This window comes from Trachemys scripta, chromosome 2, assembly GCF_013100865.1.
Source record: "Trachemys scripta elegans isolate TJP31775 chromosome 2, CAS_Tse_1.0, whole genome shotgun sequence".
In the NCBI taxonomy this organism is placed as follows: domain Eukaryota; kingdom Metazoa; phylum Chordata; order Testudines; family Emydidae; genus Trachemys; species Trachemys scripta.
In genome coordinates, this window is record NC_048299.1 from 69,238,138 (window position 1) to 69,258,266 (window position 20,129).

The window sequence follows — 20,129 nt, forward strand, 5'->3', positions numbered from 1 at the left end:
TTTCCATTTACTTTATGTAACATTTTGTGAAAAGCACACTTAAAAAAAAAAAAGCATCTTCTTCAACCCTTTCTAGGCAGATGCAATAAACTAGCCTCAGACAACAAAATTTCCTACCAGGCTGCAAAACATGGCAAATATGAGGTTTCTATTGCACGGTACATAGTAATAATTTGCAGATGTCAGGGAGAAATAAAGTGTTTATTAGGGACAGAGAACAAGAGAAAAAAACGCCCAGTGTTTTGGTAAGCCATGCCATGTGATGGACCATGGTGCACTTCAAATGGAAAAAATAATGCCCTTCAAAGTATCTTCAGGAGCTAGGACTGAAAATCATCCCAGGCGGGAAGGGACTCAGGAAGGGGGATGAATTCCAGGGCTCGGGTTCACTTGCACCGCTTTTACACCAGTGCCGTTCGTGGAGTTACTCCGCATTTCAACGGCAGTGTGAGGTTAGCGGGGAAACCCTTCCCCTCCCCCGGGGGACACGGAGGAGGTGATTCCCGGCGCTCCTGAGCCGGGGTGGGTTGCGGTGGAGGCTGGCACGGCCCCGGAGAACCGCAGGAGAGGGGAGCCGCAGGGGGCGCTCCCGGCAACCTCGATCACCTCGGGAGCCTGGAACAGCAAACCCCACCCCCCAAAGCCAGCCGGGCGCTGGCATGTGGCAGGCGGGGGCAAGCAGCGCGTGCTGCCCGCCGCCGCCCCAGTCCGCCCGCAGCCTGTGAGGAAGGCTCCTCTCCATCGCCGCCGCCTCCCTCCTCCCTGCCCGCCGGGTCCGGGCTCGGCAGCAGCGCTCGCTCGCTCGCAGGCGGCGGCAGCTCCCCTCCCTCCAAGATGCCAGCGCGGCTGCTGCCCGCATTGCCACACTTGTCGGCCGGCTGAGGGAGCCGCGGGGGCAGTCCGAGCGCGGCCCTTGCATCCCGGCTTCCCGCCGCTCCTATGGAGCCGTGGCTGGGCAGGCACCGGACGCGTCAGGCGAGGTAAGGCGCCGCCTCCGCCTGTTGCATTGCCCCGCCTGGCTGCCCGCCTGCTCCCGGGAGTCCTTTGCCCTGCCCCGGGCACGCAGCGCGCGCGGGGGGGCCGCTCGCATTGCAACTCCGGGAACTTTTGCAGGCAGGCTCGGCTCGCTGCGCCCGCTGGCCCCGGGTCGGCGCTTCCCCCCGCTGCTGCTTTTTGTTTATTTCTTAATTGGATGTGGCCGAGCCCTGCCCCAACTCCGGGGGGCGGGTGAGCTCTTGGGGAGGCAGTGACGAACCCAGTGCTGGATGCTCAGGGCTGGGCGGGGCAGGGGGACGCTGAAAGGAAATGGAGCTGGCCTCGCCAAGGGCTAGGAGGGCTTGATTGGTCCTCACCAGTAGCAGCCAGGCGAGCCCGGGCAGGCTGCACCCGTGTGAGCCGGGGACTGTGTCGGGGGCAATAACAGGGAGCGGGGCTCTGTGACTGGCTGGCTTGGGCGGGGAGGAGGCTGTGGGGGCGCGAAGAGCAACTCCGGGAGTTAGCTGGAGGGAAGAAGAGCGAAGCCCGGGGCTGTGGGAGTGGGTGGGCTGCAGCCCCCTCCCCCCAGCTCTAGCAGCGGCTGGGGGAGGGGAAGGGGGCAGGAGAGCGTGTCCTGGGAGGGGTGATGAGGGCACATCCCCCCCACCTGGAGTGAAAGGCTCTGGGGAGCGGAGCAGGTGGAGTCAGACACCCGCTGGCCGACTAGTGCAGCTGTGCGTGCCACCTAACTAGCCATCCGCGCGTCTCCAGCGGGAACCCCGGCCATCCCTGCCGCAGCCGGGCCGGAGTCCTGCTCAGCGGAGCGGAGCCTGCGGCTTCCCACAGCTAGCTGGGGCTGCGGGTAGAAACTCCCCGGAAGGGCCCGAAGGCGGTAGGTGGGCTGAGAGGGTGGGGTGGGGCTGAATGAAGGAGCGGAGGCTGTAGGAACTAGGGCTACCCCCCACCACCGGCTTTGGAGCAAGAAGAGATTGATACCCTCCCGTGCTAGAGCAAAGGGAGCATTTTCAAGGCGTGTCTTGTTTCATTTTTTGCAAGCTGATGGCACGCACGGGTTGCAGAGTGTCAAGCTGATCAGCATTCAAGTGGCGATGAGTGAGCAAAGTGAAGTGAGAGAGGCGCGTGCAACTGGCAGTGGAAGCTGAGGATGGTGCATGGGGAAAGAGAGAGAGAGGGAGAGAGATGGGAAGAAGCTGTTTGTGTTGCCTTGGGATTTTTCCACTTTGAAACCTACCAGGACCAGTTGCTACGAAGCATGAAGCAGGCGGTGATGGTTGTGATGATGAGGAAAGGCTGTTTCTAAATGACTGGGCTGCAGCTCCCTCAGAATACAAGCAACAAATGGCAGCGGGCTGTGGCCGGGCTGCAGCAGCAGCAGCAGCTGCAACTCCCAGGTGAGCTGCAAAGGCTCCAGGCTGCAAGCTGCAGCTTTCCATGCTTGTGCCTCCCATTCTGCTTCTGATTCACCCCCAACCCCTTACCCCCTAAGGCACTTGAGCTGGGAGCCCATTTCCTAACCTGTGGGGTTAGTCTGTGGCTAGTAGTGGCTGACCAAGGGATTTGTGAGTGCTTCTTCTTTTGCTCTTTGCTTATTGCACTGTACCCCCTTGTACAGGAAAGCCAAGGGAAGAGATGGGAGTTTGTGCTGGCTGATATGTACCCCGGTCTCTGTGATGCAGTAAAATAATAGGGCAGCGCAGTACCCTGAGCAGGACATTGTCGTGACCTTAAAGCTTAATGTTTAGATAGAAATTTCATGGCTATTTGTAATAAGCAGGTACAGAGATCAGTATGTGGAAAATAGTGTGTGTATGTTTAAGATTTGATAACACTATTCTGTATGTTGTTGCTTTGATGACAATGTACCTATCCAAAAACTGTCTCTTTAAAATTTGGAACTCAACACTATGTCAAATGCAATAGTATTTTTTCTTTCCTTTTTTTTAGCATCTTTCCATAAAAAAAAAAACATTTTTAGAATTATTATCTCTTAAAAATACCCATGCAGTTTGGACTGCAAGTTATCAGTCAGTATTTGCCAAATGGCCCCTTTTACTAGACAGAAGATATGGTGTGATTACAAAATAAAAACAAAGGTGCACATAATACATCAATTTATCAAATATTTACACAATTGAATTGAAATTGGTCAAATAGCATATGAGGCTGGTATCCAGGAATTAAGCATATAGCAATTTATATATCTGTAAAAATGACAACTGGGTTATTGCTTTTAAAAAGATGTTGTTTTTTTAAAGTAATAGCCTTGGAAAAGTGCTCCAAATACTTGCACCAAAAGAGAAAACCATACCTTTGAGTATAAAACTTTGGATGGGACAAATCTCATCTCAATACGGAAAAATTATTGGCTACAATAATTTCTTGGTGCTAAACCATTTAATGATTTATAAATTCAGATTGCAAGATGCCTGTTATGCCTTGTTGGGAGTGGTCCTTTGATATAGAGTACAAGAGTGTTCACATAGTTTACATTTTGATATTTTAAATAATGTCACTAAAGAAAGAAACATGCAAATTGAGTTCATAGTTTGATTTGGAGACAGAGGCTAGAGTAATTAACTATGATATAAACTAACTCACAAAAACCTTCACCATTCTCAAAGTGACTCTGTTTCTTAATTTTCTTTTGTAGGATCTAATTGAGTAGTAATCTTTTTCAGAGTATCAGTAATATTGAAGGAATTATTAGAACAACTCTGTAACCCTTATTCACACAGGTAGTCCTGGGTTTCAGTGGGATTACTCACATGAGTAAGGGTTAATAACTTGGCTAAGGATTGGGCCTATTGTCAACTAGTTATGATGTGGTATTAAATAGGGATCTGATTTTGTTGAAACTATTGAGAAATCTCTCATTTGACTTTAAGTCGAAGCAGAACTGAGGCTGACCCCTTACATTCTCTTCTTTGTCCATATATTGCTGACAGAGAATTGAGACCCGCTCCTGCTCCCAGTGAAGTCAGATGCAAAACTTTCATTGACTTAAAATGTGAGCAGGATGTGATCCTTGGGGTGCTAATTTCCATTGATTTTTAGTGGCATTGAGGCTGCTTAGCACCTCGCAGGAGGTGTTCGGAGCCTGATAAGATTGAGCCCTTGGTGAGCTTTTGTTTACTAGCAGAAATATCCTATCTGTAGCTTTCTTGACAGTGAGAAATATTTACTCTTAAGCCACATGATTTGCCTCAAATGGGAGACTAATGGAAAAACAAGACATTTAATTAGCAAGAAATAAGAATGTATTCATAGGGAGGGCCCAGTCCTAAACCACAGAAGTCAATGGGAGCTTTGTCATTGATATTGATGGGAGCAAGATCGAGGCTTGTATATACTTACTTTGGTTTCATTATACATATATTGCGTTGGTTGTTTAATTTAAAACCCAAAAAGGAAACACAGCACTAGACTTTGAGATATTCCAACTGTCCTGTTCTGCTCCCATTGAAGTCATAATAGATTGCCAGGGGCAATCAGGAGCAAGCTCAAATAGCTTGTCAATTCAAGAAACAACCTCAAAACCGTAGAATTGAAATCTAGAAATGAAAGATGACTGTGGTCAGTGTCAACATTGGTGTTTGAACCAAGAGAAATGTAATATAAAATGGATTTAAGTAATCAAGGAACCAAATCCTGCTTGTGTTAGTTATGTAGTGGGTCCAATTGACTTAAGGGGGTCACTTGTGTAAACAAAGCATGCATGATTTAGCTCACTATCGGTAAATTTGGAAAAATTCTAAACCTAACTGAGAATGAAAGGAAGATGCGAAATGTTTGTAAACATTAGTTATCACTAACTGCCTAATGGAGTGAGAGGAACAACTGTTGGTGGTATTTTTTTAGAATCAGTTAAAGGTATATACATGATTTTAAATATGATAATTTATCTATTTATTATGGGCTGATCTGTAGCCCATTGTAGTCAGCTTCATTGTCTTCAATGGACTTTAGATCAGTTCCCATTTGAGAAAGAAACTTCATTTGTGTTCCACTGTTGATATACATGTATACTTTATAAGTTTTGTTTTTCCCAGTATAATCAGTTAGTAAATGTAAAGCGAATGTCTTGCTGTGCAATTCATATTTGTCTGTAGCTATAAAACTCCTAAAACAAAATGTCAAAAGGAAGAAAGGAATCTGGTTTTTAAAATGATAGTATGATTCTCAAACACCATGATTAAACATTTTGCTTTGAACCAAGAATGAATTAGCAGAGTTCATGGAGTTTATGGTCACTTATTCTGGCCTCCTTTGAACAGTTTTACCAAACAAGCTCTGATATTTTAAAAACGTTACTTGTGGAACATACAGCTTTGATACAACATTTGTGCTCTTGTATGAACCAGAAGTCAGCATGTCCACAGATACTACATGCAAGAAATTAAAGAAACCTGCTAACTAATTTAATAAACTTTTAAAAAAATTATGGCTAACTTGTAAATACATACATGAATGCTTGTATGGTAGTATTTAAACATAATACATCATAGGTAGAACACTATTGAATTTGGAGGTCTTTTTTCTGGTGATCCTGAGTCTCTATTTTGTTGGCTTTAGTCCAGTGCATTTGATAAAGTAAATTATTTCTTCTTCTTTTTTCCATTTTTGTGGCCACTTTGTGAAGCTTGTTCTGGATGTGCAGCACATACATGAACTCATCCAAAACAAAACATACGTTCAATCAGATGCAATATCAGTTTTCCCTTAGCGCTTTTTCAGCTCTTCATTTACACAAGTAGTAATTGCCAAACCCAGCACAGGGGAGGCTCTCCTTATTTAACAATGATTAAGGCGCATGCTGTTGATTCATGAGGATTTGTGAATGTAATAGTTGTCTGTAAGTATAGTTGGTGATTTTCATTGTAGACTTCTGTACAGTATTGATTGACTTGGACCACAAGCATATTTTACGTAGGGACTTAGGTTGAACTTGAAAGGTATTATGCATAGCATTTGCTGCTAGTTCACATAAAAAAGCTGGTGGAGCCTGGAATTTTGTCTTTTCCATTCTTGTGCTCTCTTTTGAGTATTTACATCACATAGAGATTATAGCTTGGTTTATTTTCATACTGATTTCAAAAGTGGACTTGGGGAAAACTCTTTCACAATAAGGATGGGCACAACTCCAAAGTTCTGTATTCTGTTGCCAAGGAAAAGGCCGTAGCTAAAGTAAAATGGCTGTTCTGTCTCTGGATGGTACTCTCTTGTTAGGATGAAAGAAGGAAAGATAAGAGAGACTGAGGCCTGGTTCACACTAACCCCCCACTTCGAACTAAGATACGCAACTTCAGCTACGTGAATAAGGTAGCTGAAGTCGAAGTACCTTAGTTCGAACTTACCACGGGTCCAGACGCGGCAGGCAGACTCGTGGAGCAGGAGTACCGGCGTCGACGGCGAGCACTTCCGGGATCGATCCCAGAAGATCGATTTGCTTACCGCCGGACTCGGAGGTAAGTATAGACGTACCCTGGGAGAGGAATGGGGAAGGGACGCGGCAATAGAAGACGAAGGAAAGGGGAAAGTGAGAGACATCACAGGAGTTGTCTAGTTTGGGAAAAGAGGTTATGACCTTATTACACTATTATCTAATCCTTAGAGAAGAACGATGGTCCGGTACAAGTCGTGAGTTCTGGCTTCAGTTTCCTGCCCCACCTCAGACTTCTTTTGTGACCTTGGGAAAGTTAGTTCATCTTTGTATGCCTCAGATCACTGTCTGTAAAATGGGGATAATAGTACACCTCTACTCTGATATAATGCTGTCCTCGGGAGCCAAAAAATCTTACCACATTATAGGTGAAACCGCATTATATTGAACTTGCTTTGATCCACCGGAGTGTGTCCCCCTCTCCCCCGCTGCTTTACGGCGTTCTATCTGAATTTGTGTTATATTGGGTTGCATTATATCAGGGTGGAGGTGTACTTCCCTACCTCACAGTGGTGTTGTGAGGCTAAAATATGTTAAAGATTGCGATGTGCTTGGGTGCTACTGTAATGGGGGCCATATAAGTTCCAGAGATATAGATATAGCATGTCCTTTTCCTTAGTATATGTTTGTGTTAACAGTTTTTACCTCAGTTATCTGGCCAGGTCCTCTCTAGGCTCCCATTTCAACTAGCTAACACATGTGGCCAGGGCAAGTTGTATTTTAAACGTGAATTTTTAAAAAATGTGTTAACTAACATTAAACAAACAAACAAAATACACCATTTATTATAGTCTAGACAAGGCCCTAGGGGAAACGAAGAGTACACCTCAGCCAGCTAAATTGAAGTGAAAGGTGTAGATACAAGGGATAAGGTCATGGGTGGGTCAGGGAGAAGTGGAGCAGGAAGGAGATAGCAGGATAGGCGGAAAGGTGATAGAGACAACAGAGGAAAGTGAGAGACAACATGAAAATGGGATGCTGCTGTGGCCTGAAAATAGCCAAGAAAACAAAAAGTATTAATTAAGGAAAGATAAACGAAGAAACAGAATGAAAGAGACCCAACAGCAAGAGACCAGAAAATATAAAAAAGTTGAAAAAGAAAAAAGTAGTAGAAAGAAAATGTGTGGAAAAAGATGGGTGGAAGGAGAAAAAGAAAAGTAAGAAAAGATGCATAGAAGTTTTAATCTGGAGAATGTTACCTTATTTACTCAATTGCAGTACTTTCATAGTAACAGATGGCCCACATTTCAGTCATGTTGTGGAAGGCTGACAGAATGTTCTGCTGTCGGGGGTCGAGTCACATTTCTGCTTATAGTTACTGTTGGTCACATAACTCAGTTAGTGGGATATGTATTTTTAAAAGTGACATGCCCTAGTAGCCAGCCATCTTAAAGATATATTTTTATGGATATTGTTAAAACTATCTTCATCAGCACTTTATAATAAATATACTGTAAAACAGTTTACAATACTGTTATGTTAAGGTTGCAGTGAAGTTGCATTCAAGTAGTTCCATTGTCTTCAGTGGAAATACTTTAATCAAAAAGGATTTGCTCCAATTTGGGTAAATTTGTGAAAGTGACTGAAAATGGTTTTGTGTGTAAAGATAGTGGGAGTTGAGAGCACTCAGTGCTTCACAGCTGTGCTTGTGGGATTGAGCCATTAATGATTTTTTATTGGGGGCTAATGGGACACATGAAAGAGTCTTAATTTTTTAAACCCGGAGAGTACATATATGCAGATTGCTTGGGCATATTGCAGCCTTTCCCCCTCAAAATAATTTTAATTAAGTTTTATGCATAAATTGAAAAGAATTACTTAAAGCCTAGGTATGGCATTTAGCAAAGAGTAAACATATTTGACATTCAAATGAATTTATATAATTGAGCTTGATAGGGGACATTATGTTAAAAAGAAACAGAATCATCATTGCTTTTATGAATTATCCTATACTTGGATTCCTCAGGAAGGGTACAGACTAGTTATTGTATATTGGAAAGAGAACTCTAACATAAATTTTTGAATCATTTAGGTTACTTTGAAATTAAAAATCATATATTATGTAAGTATATATTACATTAGATTAATAAAAGATAAAATTGAAATGCAGTTTACTGGCCACTGTTTTTTTGTTTCCTTTTTTATTTCTCCGTTGGGACAATGAAATCAGTGCAGTCAGTTTCACTTTTGTTTATAATCTGTTTCAGTTTCAAATTCTTAATGCTGTAATATTTGGGTATCAAATACTCCAAAGAAGTGTACATTTAAAAACTAAATTTTAATGGGATTTTTAAAAACAAATTGTGGAAACTTTTCTGTTGGCCCATTAATTTTAATAGGATTATTCACAGTAGTAAAATTAAGCATGTGCATAAATGTCTGCAGAATTGGAGCCCTAGAGTCTGCTCTACACCTTACTTCCTGTGTGAAGTCACTTAACTCTTTTGCACCTCAGTTTCCCCATTTAAAATGGGAATATTGGTAACACCTTTCTTTTAAAAGCATTTCAAGATATATAGCTGAAGATGGTTGTTGATATTATTAGTTTATTACTATTCATTAATAAACACCTCTTTTTTGTGATAGGAGCTATATATTCTTTCTGAAGTAGAATGCATGCTAGATATTAATTTAAAATGATAGTCATGTGAAAGAACCAAGACAGCTTTCAGCAGCATACTGATTTCAGTTTGTCTGTTTTTGTTCTTTCCTGTTTGGAGCCTTTGGTTGCTCATTTGTTTCAATAATACTAATTTGTGGAATGACAGGGAGACTTCTCAGTCTGTCAGTGGTTCAGCATTTCATTTCCATGTACCCACTTTCTGGGATACTCCACAGTTTCCCTGTCTTTGCCATCACACTATCAAGAGGTAACGCACATTTGATGTAATCAATGATGCTAGGTTTACTTGATTTAAAAAACAAAAACAAAGCCTTAGTCAATATTGGTAAACTTGGGTTGACTACTGTGATAGAAATCTCTCTTTACTGTGAACGGTAGGTGTTTACTTGGAGAAGAAATTTTATGGCTATGATCAGGTGGGCTTTAGTAGCAGTATTGTTATTTGTTTGCTATTGTAGTTTGCTATTCTCAGATATAAACCTTATTATTACATTGTAGTTCTTTCTTTACGAGCCCAATCATACAAATACCGTTCAATAAAGAGCTTGCTACTGCAAGTAGCTCCATTAAAGTCTGAGAGATTGGCCCCCATATTTCCATTTTATTTAGTATTCTTTAGATTGGTATTTTTTTACTATGGTAAACACTTTAGTAAATGTGTCTAAACTGGCTTTGAAAATAATTGGCTTGATTTGAATAAGTCAGGAGAAAATGCAATAATTTAGTAAAGAACTATAAAAAGGTGTTTTTGAAGAAAGAATTTACCTGGAATAAGGAAATTAATAGTGAGCATACCCAGTAGTACATTCAGACTTTTAAAAAATGAAATGTAAAATAAATTTACTTACTTGGCTTTTTTTCACCCTTTTAGATGCCAGGTTGGCAATACACTTTAAAAGAAAACCTGAAACCTTTCTTTATTTTCCAGTCTTCACTTTGTGAAAATTGGAGAACACTGTATAATATGCTCCTTATCGTACTATAAGGATATGGGAAATAGTGTGGTGACTAAAAAACATTGTCACCTTAGACTGAAAGATAGATACCCTGACTGTACACAAGTAGCATAAAGAACAGGAGTACTTGTGGCACCTTAGAGACTAACAAATTTATTTGAGCATAAGCTTTCGTGGGCTACAGAAGAAGTGGGCTGTAGCCCACGAAAGCTTATGCTCAAATAAATTTGTTAGTCTCTAAGGTGCCACAAGTACTCCCGTTCTTTATGCGGATACAGACTAACACGGCTGCTACTCTGAAACAAGTAGCATAGGTGTTGCGTTGGTATGCTGGAGATTCCAGTGTCTTAATGGATGTGGATCCTAGTTTTGGAATGTGTGCCCAAGGTTTCAGTGTGTTCATGGTGGTGGCAGAACACCTTGAAGTTGGTACTGTGATGTAGTCAGGTATGTCTGTATCAGATTACTAACCCCTGTTTGTTTTTAGAGCGCTGTTTTGTTTCAGGAGCTCCGCTTTGTATTGTAACCTTCATGTTGGAGTGTGACCCTTATGTTGTATTGCAACCTCACTTGTGGGTTAGTGCATTCATTTTGTAGTGGGGTATTGATAGTCTTTTCCCTGGGTATGTGTTAGAAGCTGTGACAGAGCAATCTAGGGCCATCAGCTGTTATTGTCTGTTAACTACCAGCCCATCCACAAGAACAATGAACTGTGTACAGAAACCTGGCTGTGGGAAAGGGGCAGGTATTCTTCAGCCTGGGTATGCAGCCTAAAGGATCAAAAAGAAGAACAGGAGTACTTGTGGCACCTTAGAGACTAACAAATTTATTAGAGCATAAATGCTCTAATAAATTTGTTAGTCTCTAAGGTGCCACAAGTACTCCTGTTCTTCTTTTTGCGGATACAGACTAACACGGCTGCTACTCTGAAACTCTAAAGGATCAAAGACTGTTTAAAGGAAAAACAACAAGGAGGCCTTGTGGCACCTTAAAGACTAACAAATTTATTTGGGCATAAGCTTTCGTGGGCTATAATCCACTTCATCAGATGCATGAAGTGAAAAATACAGTAGGCAGGTATAAATATACAGCACATGAAAAGATGGGAGTTGCCTTACCAAGTCGGGGGTCAGTGCTAATGAGGCCAATTCCATCAGGGTGGATGTGGCCCATTCCCAACAGTTGACAACAAAGGGTGACTATCAACAGAGGGAAAATTACTTTTTGTAAGGGGAATGCTCTCTGTGAAAGGGGGCCAGATCACCACCCCATGCAAAAAGGCCAAGCTAAGGAGAGAGAAGGCAGAAAGGCTGCCTAGCTGATGGGTGCTGGCCACACCCATGACTCACAGGAGGGGTGAGATCTGAGGGGAGTGTGTTGTGTTCCTAAAGATCTATAACTCTCTTGTGCTATTTAGAAGAAAAGTGCCTGTGGTTAAGAAATTCCTTTGTTAAGCCCGTATTCCTTCCTTGCCTGCCATGCTGTCCCTAAAGGGGTTAATCAAGAAACTCATATTGCCCGCAACAAGATAGAACTCTAACAGAACATGTATAAGCAAATGGGGGCTCAGGAGGGTTAAGGCACTGGTTTTGGGGTCAAAGTGGCAGGGCTGAGGAGCTCTGCATGCCAAAGAAGGGATGTAGACACAAGTCTGCACTTGGGACTCTGCCTGAGAGACCCAGAGTGAGGAACAGTGATGCTCTCACCATACCACATAGGGAATCCAGCAGTTCGGTCCACTCACAACTGTGTGGTGTCCTTCCAGGGAGGTGGACTGAGCTAGGTTGTGAGAAACACATTGATTAGTTTTCAGCCTAACATGCCGGCAACATTTCATAATTAAAATTAAGTTTATCACATAATTCAAATATAATTTGAATTTTCAGCCTAAATGTTGTCATTGTGGGTTAAAGTTATTTCCAACGACCATAGTTGCCATGAATATGAAGTTTGAAAGTTTTGATGCTAGATTGCTAAAGGCTTTGGAGAAGTCCCTGGAAGCATGATAAGAAAAAGTATTGACCTTTCCCCCACATAGTTAGCTATACAGCTTTCGAACTTTCTATGCAACGTGCCTTTGCATGTGGCAATTGTTCAGTGAAGGGCTGAAGTCTCAAAAATTGTCAGAAATCTTTTTTTGGAATTCAGGTTTTTCCTGAACTATGGTCCTGTTCTTCTTTAGTATAAGGATGTTAAGACAATAATGAAAATATGGATCTGGAATACATGTGTGGTGTTGCTTTATTCTGCCAGGTTGAGGTCTTTGGAGTGGTGGACCACTTCCCATCCCCCCGTCCCCTCAGGGATACTATGGTCTTTCTAAATAAGGAGGTGGATTGTACTCAACTCACAGTGGAAGAAATGTCTTCAAAAGGCCCGGACAGATGAGGGATTTTAACCTTTCCTAATTCAGGATGAACACTTTGATTTTGTAGCATGGTAATACAGTGAGCTACTCAAAAACAAACATTGGTAGGCACACAAGTCTCATTGTGAAAATTGTCAGGTACCAAGGAAAATATGTTTTGGACCACCTCTAATTTTGTTCCTCTGTCTCCTTTCTGTGGCTTCCAACCTAGTTGCTCTTTCGTTCGTTTGTGTGTGTGTGTGTGTCTGTCTGTGTCTCTTCCCCTTTCATTTCTGCTTCTTTCTGAATCTCATTTTTTCCTCTCTACTCCTTTCTTCTTTTAGGTTAAGGCCTGCAGCTGCAGAGGAATAGAAGCACTGTGTTCCTGCACAGGGTACATCATCTTGACTTCTACTGTATAGGATATGTGTTCCTAGACAACTGTATATAAAGTAGGTAGCGCAGCAAGAGCATCTCTGTGCAGCAGCATGGCTCCGCTCTTCCTGTAAAACTGTCGACACTGGTTGGTGAACCTGAGGGTACAGAGGAGTTGCCGGGGTGGGGGACACCACAGCAATGAATATGGTACAAATCTTGGAAGATAATCCGTCATCCAGTAAAGTGTTCCTGGCAATCAGGTTATTGGTTAGGTCACTATTTCTATTGCCAATTTTAATATTTTACTGTCTTGATAATCACATTGGTTTTTGAGTTAAACCTACTTAAAAATGGAGAAATTGAGTCCAGTGAGGTTACATCATATTTAACTGGGTGGTACTCATCCTAGAATTAAGTTTACAGTGTGTGGGATGTCTGATTGTGTGATATACTTATACAAAAGCATAATTAAACCCCCCCCCCAAAGAATACACACCATTTCTTTATGCTATTGTGGACTATTAAAAGCAAGATTATGCTCCTAATTTATAGTATAGGAACTATTCACAATAACTAGTTCCAGGGTAGACTGATTTAAGTCAAAATAATTTAAATCACTATTTAAATTAGCAGGCAGCAAACCTTGATTTTCAAATTATTGATTTTTAATCCTGTTTTACATTTATACTTTTTAGTTATTTTCCTAAAGAGAGGTTGATTCTTATTGGTTGGTGACCATTAAAGCATACATTTGTAACTAAATATAGCCTTTATGATAAATTCGATGCTTCTTTTTTGCTAAGCAGGAGGCTATACTACAGCTACATAAATTTACTTAAGCAATTGTATAGTTTCTTGCATTTAATCAGATTTTTAAGTTTTAATTTTGTTATTATGTTAGAAAATTGTGAAGAATGCATTTCTTACTTACTAGCTGATTGATTTTTTACTTGTGATTTGTATCAAACTCTATATGGATGGAAATTCAAATTAAATTAAAATTCACAAAAACAGCATTTAAATTTGTTCATTAAATAAACTACCTTAAATGTGCTGGATACAGAAGGGAAAAAAATTATCAAAAAATTCAACAAAACAGGTTTTGTGTTCTAAAACTGATTTATTAAACAAAGGCAGTATTATTTCTAATTAATGAATTAAATTGATGTGTTTCTGGTCACCATATCCTTTAAGCTTTTAGAACTAGTAGATCTCATTTTCTCACACCCAGTTTATATTAATAAATTGGAAGAGAAAGCAAGCTTTGCTGCTTTTTCAAATCCCAGTTTGTTTCTTACCTTTGTATTAACTACTCATTGAACTGATCTAGTTGAATAAACTGAAATGAAGAAAATATTCCCTCTGCACCTACAGAAGAGGCTACTGCTGTCAAAAACTGGTTTAGCACTTCAACAAACTCTGGCTCCAGGTGCTTAGCAAGTGACTTCCACCAGTTCAGTGCTTTGACTTCCTTCAAAACTTCATCAGCAAATGTGTACTTCTTGAATTTTTTTTTTAAATTTAATACAAACATCTTTAACAGATGATGGTAAGTTTAGGCCTTAGTATATAGGTTGCCTGATTTCAAATTTGACTTTAAATTAGGGCTGTCAAGTGATTAAAGAAATTAATTGCATTACTAATTGAACTGTTAAACAATAATAGAATACCATTTATTTAAATAGTTTTGGATATTTTCTACATTTTCAAACATATTGATTTCAATTACAACACAGAATACAGAGTACAGTGCTCACTTTATATTTATTATAAATATTTGCACTGTAAAAAAACAAAAGAAATAGCATTTTTCAATTTGCCCAATATAAATACTGTAGTGCAATCTCTTCATCATGAAAGTTGAACTTACAAATGTAGAATTATGTACAAAAAAACTGCATTCAAAACTAAAACAATGTAAAACTTTAGCACCTACAAGTCCACTCAGTCCTACTTTTTGTTCAGCCAAGATTGCACTACAGTACTTGTTTGAAGTGAATTGAAAAATACTATTTTTTGTTTGCCATTTTTACAGTGCAAATATTTGTAATAAAAATCATAATATAAAGTGAGCACTGTCAACTTTTATACTGTTATAACTGAAATCAACATATTTAAAAAGGTAGAAAACCATCCACAAATATTTTAATAAATTTCAATTGGTATTCTATTGATTAACAATGCAATTAAAACTGCAGTTAATCACGATTAATTTTTTTGTTAATTGTGTGAACTAACTGTGATTAATTGACAGCCCTACTTTAACTAGTTTGGTTTTTAATTTAAAAATATATATTTTTTTAAAAAAATCCATTATTAAAAATAATCATGTACACCTATATTGGCAGTGCATTGAATTTGAATGTATATACTCTTGTAGTATGACAGGTTACTGTAATAGCATAGCCCACTTAAAATTATGTAAATTACAAGTTTAGGTCACATTTCATTCCTGCAAACCTATGCAGATATTTCAGTGAGATTGGAGCATTACCTTTATTTGAGTAAGGACTATTTCTATGGGAAGGGATTTGCAGGATCTGGCCTTTAAACATGTTTACAAAAACCACCTGACTTCTGCTGAAGTAATGTTGGATGCATTTGCAGAAAACCGCAGTTATCTTTTGTTTTCTTATTGCTGCTATTTTTCAGAACCCTATTTTCTAAAGAGCTTGTGTAATTGCATTCTTCCTAATCAAATTCCCCCTTAGGTTTCAAGCTAAATGGTTCTTCATCTTTACTTCCTGCCCTGAACTGTTCTGCTGTGTTGCTGCATGGTGTCAGCTTTTGACCCTTGAACTCCACTGCATTTCAGTGGTTAATGAAGTGAATCAAAGGGTGTGTCTACCCCTGAGCCTGAACCCTCCTTCCGTCTACACACAAATCTCTCAGTATCAGACCTTGGGTCCTAGGACCCTTCTGGAATGGAGGATGCGAGGCCAAGACAAGCTGGAACCCAGGGTTCCAGCCCTATTGCTTTCCAGTGCAGTCGCAGCACTGCTTGACTTGGGTCCTCGGAGTTCTTCAAAAGTATCCCAAAATCCAAAGGGCCAACTTCCTCTCTATCCCAAGAATCTCCAGTCAATGCAAGTGAAAATGGAGGCAACCCCCCTTGGTGTACAGCAGCAGTTCAGGGAGTCAGCGTTAACCCTTTCATTCTAACCATCTATCTGCAAGTGCACCATCAGAGAGTCTTTTGTGTTTGCAACTAAGACTGGCCAGAACAAGCCTTTTCCAAAACACTGCTTCTTGGAGCACAGCCAGATTTTGGTGAATCTCTGGTGCAAGCCCAGCAAAACTGTAGACTTTAGTAATAGTACCAAGAACGACTACGCATACCAGCAAGTAGCAAAGCAGCTGGCATCTTTGTACATTTACTAGACTGGTGACCAATGCTGAGAGCAGTTTAAGCGGCTCAAGAGTGAGTACCAGAAAACCAGGGACCAGAACTGTACCTTGGGCAACTCACCATCATTGTGTCCCGCTGGCTCTAGAATCCAGCATAGGGACTGATGGGAGACAGCCTAAGGCACTGAGTAAGGACCATGAAGTCACTCTGTTTCTAAAACTGGTCCCAGAGCAAACTTTGGTCAGGGTGTGGTAGTTGCACTTTCTTGCTGAGTGCACTGATTCAATGGCCCCTCATTGTCATTGGTCCATTTGGGTGAAATGGCTCACCTCAGGCATCACAAAGATTGTGAAGAGCACAGCAAGCCACAATAATGAGGACAGCATTGATGACACTGGCATCCAAACAGGTCTGTAAACATCTCCAACAGGATTTCAGTCTGCAATAAGCACATTCAACAGCCATTTTACACCTGCTGAGTGTGTAGTTAAACTGTCTTTTACCAGGGTTTCTGAAATCAGGGTATGGTTTTATAAGCCAAGACAAAGGGTGTATGCAGGTCCCCCAAAGTAATGGTGGGGGACAGTAACAGTTTATGACAATGTTATTTGGTGGGAGTAGTGTCCCAGTCTGTCCATGAACATAGACTTCCGATCGGCAAAAAACTCTGGCGTCATGAACTTTCACAGTGCAGCACTCTTTGACATTCATAAATCAACCTCTTTGGTCCACAAGGATCTGCATAACAAGGGAGTAGCACCCCTTGCAGACTATGTACTCATGTTCCTTGAGGAGGGCAAACTATGGGCATGTGAGTCCCAGCAATGGCCCGAATACTGTTTGGAAACCCCATTCTCTCAAATCCAGCATTTACTTCAGGAATATCTTTTATGCCTACCACATGCCTGATTGCCTTAGAAACCTCTGCCACCACTGTACCCTCAGTCAACTTTCCAACACCACACTGGTTGGCAATGGATCTGTAGTAGTCTAGGGTAACTAGCTTCCACACAGCTATAGCAATCCGCTCCTGGATCAGCAAGGGTGTCCTTTATGAGATTTATGAGTCTTTATGTTGGAGAGTCAGAGCAAGCTACTTGAAAAGCTCCAAAAATATTGCTTTTTTCATGCAAGAGTCCTGAACACACTGGTGGTCATCCCAGGTCTGTGTGACAATGTGATGCCACTAGTCTGCTTGTGATCTTGCGCCAGAAGTGTCGGTCTATGTAGGGGGCATCAGCAGCTATACAGAGTGTAGTGAGCAGCATCAGAGAGTGTCTGCCTTGCCTGGGTATTCCTCCTCCTCTGCCTCCTGCTCCATCTGAAGCTCTGTTAGGTGCCTTTGGCGGGTCAGAAAGCGTTGCTCAAATATCCACCAGTGCCTCATGGAAACTCTGCCTGTTTCCCGACACAGGAATGAAAGTGCAAGCAAGAGAACTTGAACTTGAAAAGGGGCTTTCTCCATGTGGCTCGACAGGATGTGTTGGCAGGCTGTTCAAAATTGCTGTAATGTGCAGGGTGGTGGGTAAAGTTTTCCCACAGTGCACGTAGGTCAAAGGTCTAGAGCAGCCACATTTTGGGAGGGAGCTAGGAAGTCTTGCATATGGTTGGTTTGACTCGGTCTTAGTGCAGCAGTGTGGCATCCAGAGCCCCAGGTTCTAGCCTGGGTTAAAAAATTCTCAATGTAGAGTTAAGATCCAGCGTCGAGGCTCGAGCCCTGGGCTCTATAACGCAGATCGGTTGACTTGACAGGTAGCGCAAGCATCAATAGTAATATAGCCACGGTAGCAAGACTTAGCCATGCTGAGTACGTGCCTACTGGTTTCAGGTGGGTTTGTACTTGGCATCAACGGTGATGAATTGGAGCTATATTTGTGCAACTTATGAATTCTGATTGATATTGTGAAATTGTAATATGAAAATCTGCAGTGTCATGAGTGTGTGATGGTCTTTGCTTGTGGGAAGTCTTGCCTAATAGTCAGGGCTTAGGCCCTTCGATGTGTAGAGGAGCCTGGGTCCCCACACTCCACCAGGCTCCAGCCCACTGACCTGTGAGGATGACACAAGGACTTGACATCCAGGAGCACTTAATGCTGCCCTTCCTGGGCCACTTCCTACCACCCCACTATTGTCCAAAGTTCTCATTCTATCACAGGAGGCTGTGAAGGGGGTCAGTCACTACTGGGTGCCTCTTCACAGCCGGGAGTGGCGTGGCAGCTTTCACTCTCTTGGGGCAGCAGCTGCCTCCTCTCATGCGTTGGCCCTTCAGCCAGTTCAGTTCCAAGTCTCTCCTCTTCAGGGGTTGTCCATAAACAACACACAGGGAATTAACACAAATAAACTGCACTAGTAGGTGAGAGAGGGAAATGCCTCCCTCTCCAGGTATAACAGAAGCAGGTCCTCCCTTCTCTCAGGGAGGGACCTTCAGGTGTTTGTTGAGGGAGAGATCCCACCTTCCCAGCCCTCTTAATTTCTCAGGAGCTAAAAGGTAGAGGTCCTTTCTGTTCCTGGGTCTGTCTTCAAGTGAGCTGTTCTGCTCCCTTTTAACTCCTCCTACACCCTGTGCATCTCTTGCACAGTGTGGTGGGGCAGGGATGGCTGAGCCAAGAGCAGTTTCTTAACCCCTAGTGGCCTAGTGTGGAGTTTGTATACTCCATCTCAGAGGGCTATATGTTTGTGGACCCCGTCATTGCTAACCAACCCCAGTAGCAGGCATACACCAGACAGAGATAAAATGGGGTGGTGCTTAGGACTCCAGAACCCTATTCAGGTGTGAACATCTAACAATGGGTAAGCTGCATCCTCAGTTTTAGTTGACCTCTTCTGAAGGGAGTGGGAAGGCAGGAGCAGTGGAAAGTTACCCAAGCAGAGGAAGCCAGGTGGATTTAAATAGCGAGTCACACCAGGGAAGGAGGAGACAGACTAGAAGAGGAAGCATTATGTGGGGCAGGAAAGAGCATGGTCAGAGAAGCTGGGAAGAGGTTCACTGAGGGAGAGAGACCAGCTACCATGCAACAGCCTGCTGAGGTGAGGACACCTTGCCTGCCTACCTGCCTCCCTGGTAAGGGCAAAAGAGGCAGTTTGCCCTGGGCTTTCCCCATTTGAGAGGGCCCTCAAACCTGTGGAATTAGAGTGAGTAGTACTGTGATCTAGCACACGGGGTCATAACACTACTCAAATTTGGCCTGCCTAGGCCAAACCTGAGTGGCCATCACAACCCCTTGCACTAAGTTGCGATGGCCAGAGTGGGGAGCTGGGTCCAACCCTGTAAGACAGAAGCTGCTGCTGTGGATGAGTGGAGGACAGGCTCGATTTCCAAGACACTCTCCCCCGTCCCCTTGAGGCCTCTTTGGTCTCCATCAGTGTTCCCTCTAATTTTTTACGTCCATGTGCGGAATGAATTTTATTACATGCACCAATATGGAGGTGATGTGTGATGCATCACCTCCATATTGGTGCACATAACAAAATTCATGTGGTGAATGTAGGGCCAAGGGGTTCAGGTGTGGGCTCTGTGGTGGGGCTGGGGATGAGGGGTTCAGGGTGTGGGAGCGGGGGACAGAGGGGTTGGAGTGCAGGAGAGTGCAGGCTCTGGTTGGGGTGGGGCCAGGGATGAGGGGTTTGCGGTGCAGGCTGCCCTGGGGCTGCGGTGGGGAGTGAGAACTTCCCCCCCCCCCCCAGCCCTCTTTCGCCGCAGCAGCTCGGGGAGGTGCCTCTCGCCGGCCGCAGCAGCTCGGTGGAGCTTGGCTGGGCTGAGGGAGGGGCTCCTCTCCCCGGCAGCTCTGGTGGGCCTGGCTTGGGCCTGGCCGGGGGAGAGTCCATGCTGGTGTCAGGAGAGGCGCCTCTCCGCACCATGGCAGGTCCGTACTGGGGAAGAGGCATCTCTCCCCGCCGCAGCCCTGAGCGCCTGCATGGGGCTTAATAGGCAGCTGCGCAGCCACGCAGCTTAGAGGGAACTTAGGTCTCCATGATGATTTTTTTTTTTTTAAGGGTGGAGGGATTCAGTTTCAGATTTTGCCCCAGGCCCGCCAAAACCTCTG

At 42.9% G+C, this 20,129-nt stretch overlaps 1 protein-coding gene across 4 annotated transcripts in view; it reads left to right on the forward strand.

The window, feature by feature from the left end:
* The first annotated feature begins 676 nt into the window (after positions 1 to 676).
* LRRC3B (leucine rich repeat containing 3B) overlaps positions 677 to 20,129 on the forward strand; it is a 56,917-nt gene continuing 37,464 nt past the window's right edge. Inside the window, exons 1-2 of one of the 4 annotated variants that reach the window (XM_034760805.1) lie at positions 1,330 to 1,390; positions 2,032 to 2,387. The gene's annotated coding sequence lies outside the window, so the exon portion shown is untranslated. Of the gene's footprint in view, positions 981 to 1,329; positions 1,391 to 1,502; positions 1,868 to 2,031; positions 2,388 to 20,129 lie in introns of those variants that run through there. The other 3 variants (XM_034760806.1, XM_034760808.1, XM_034760807.1) reach the window with 3 other exon arrangements.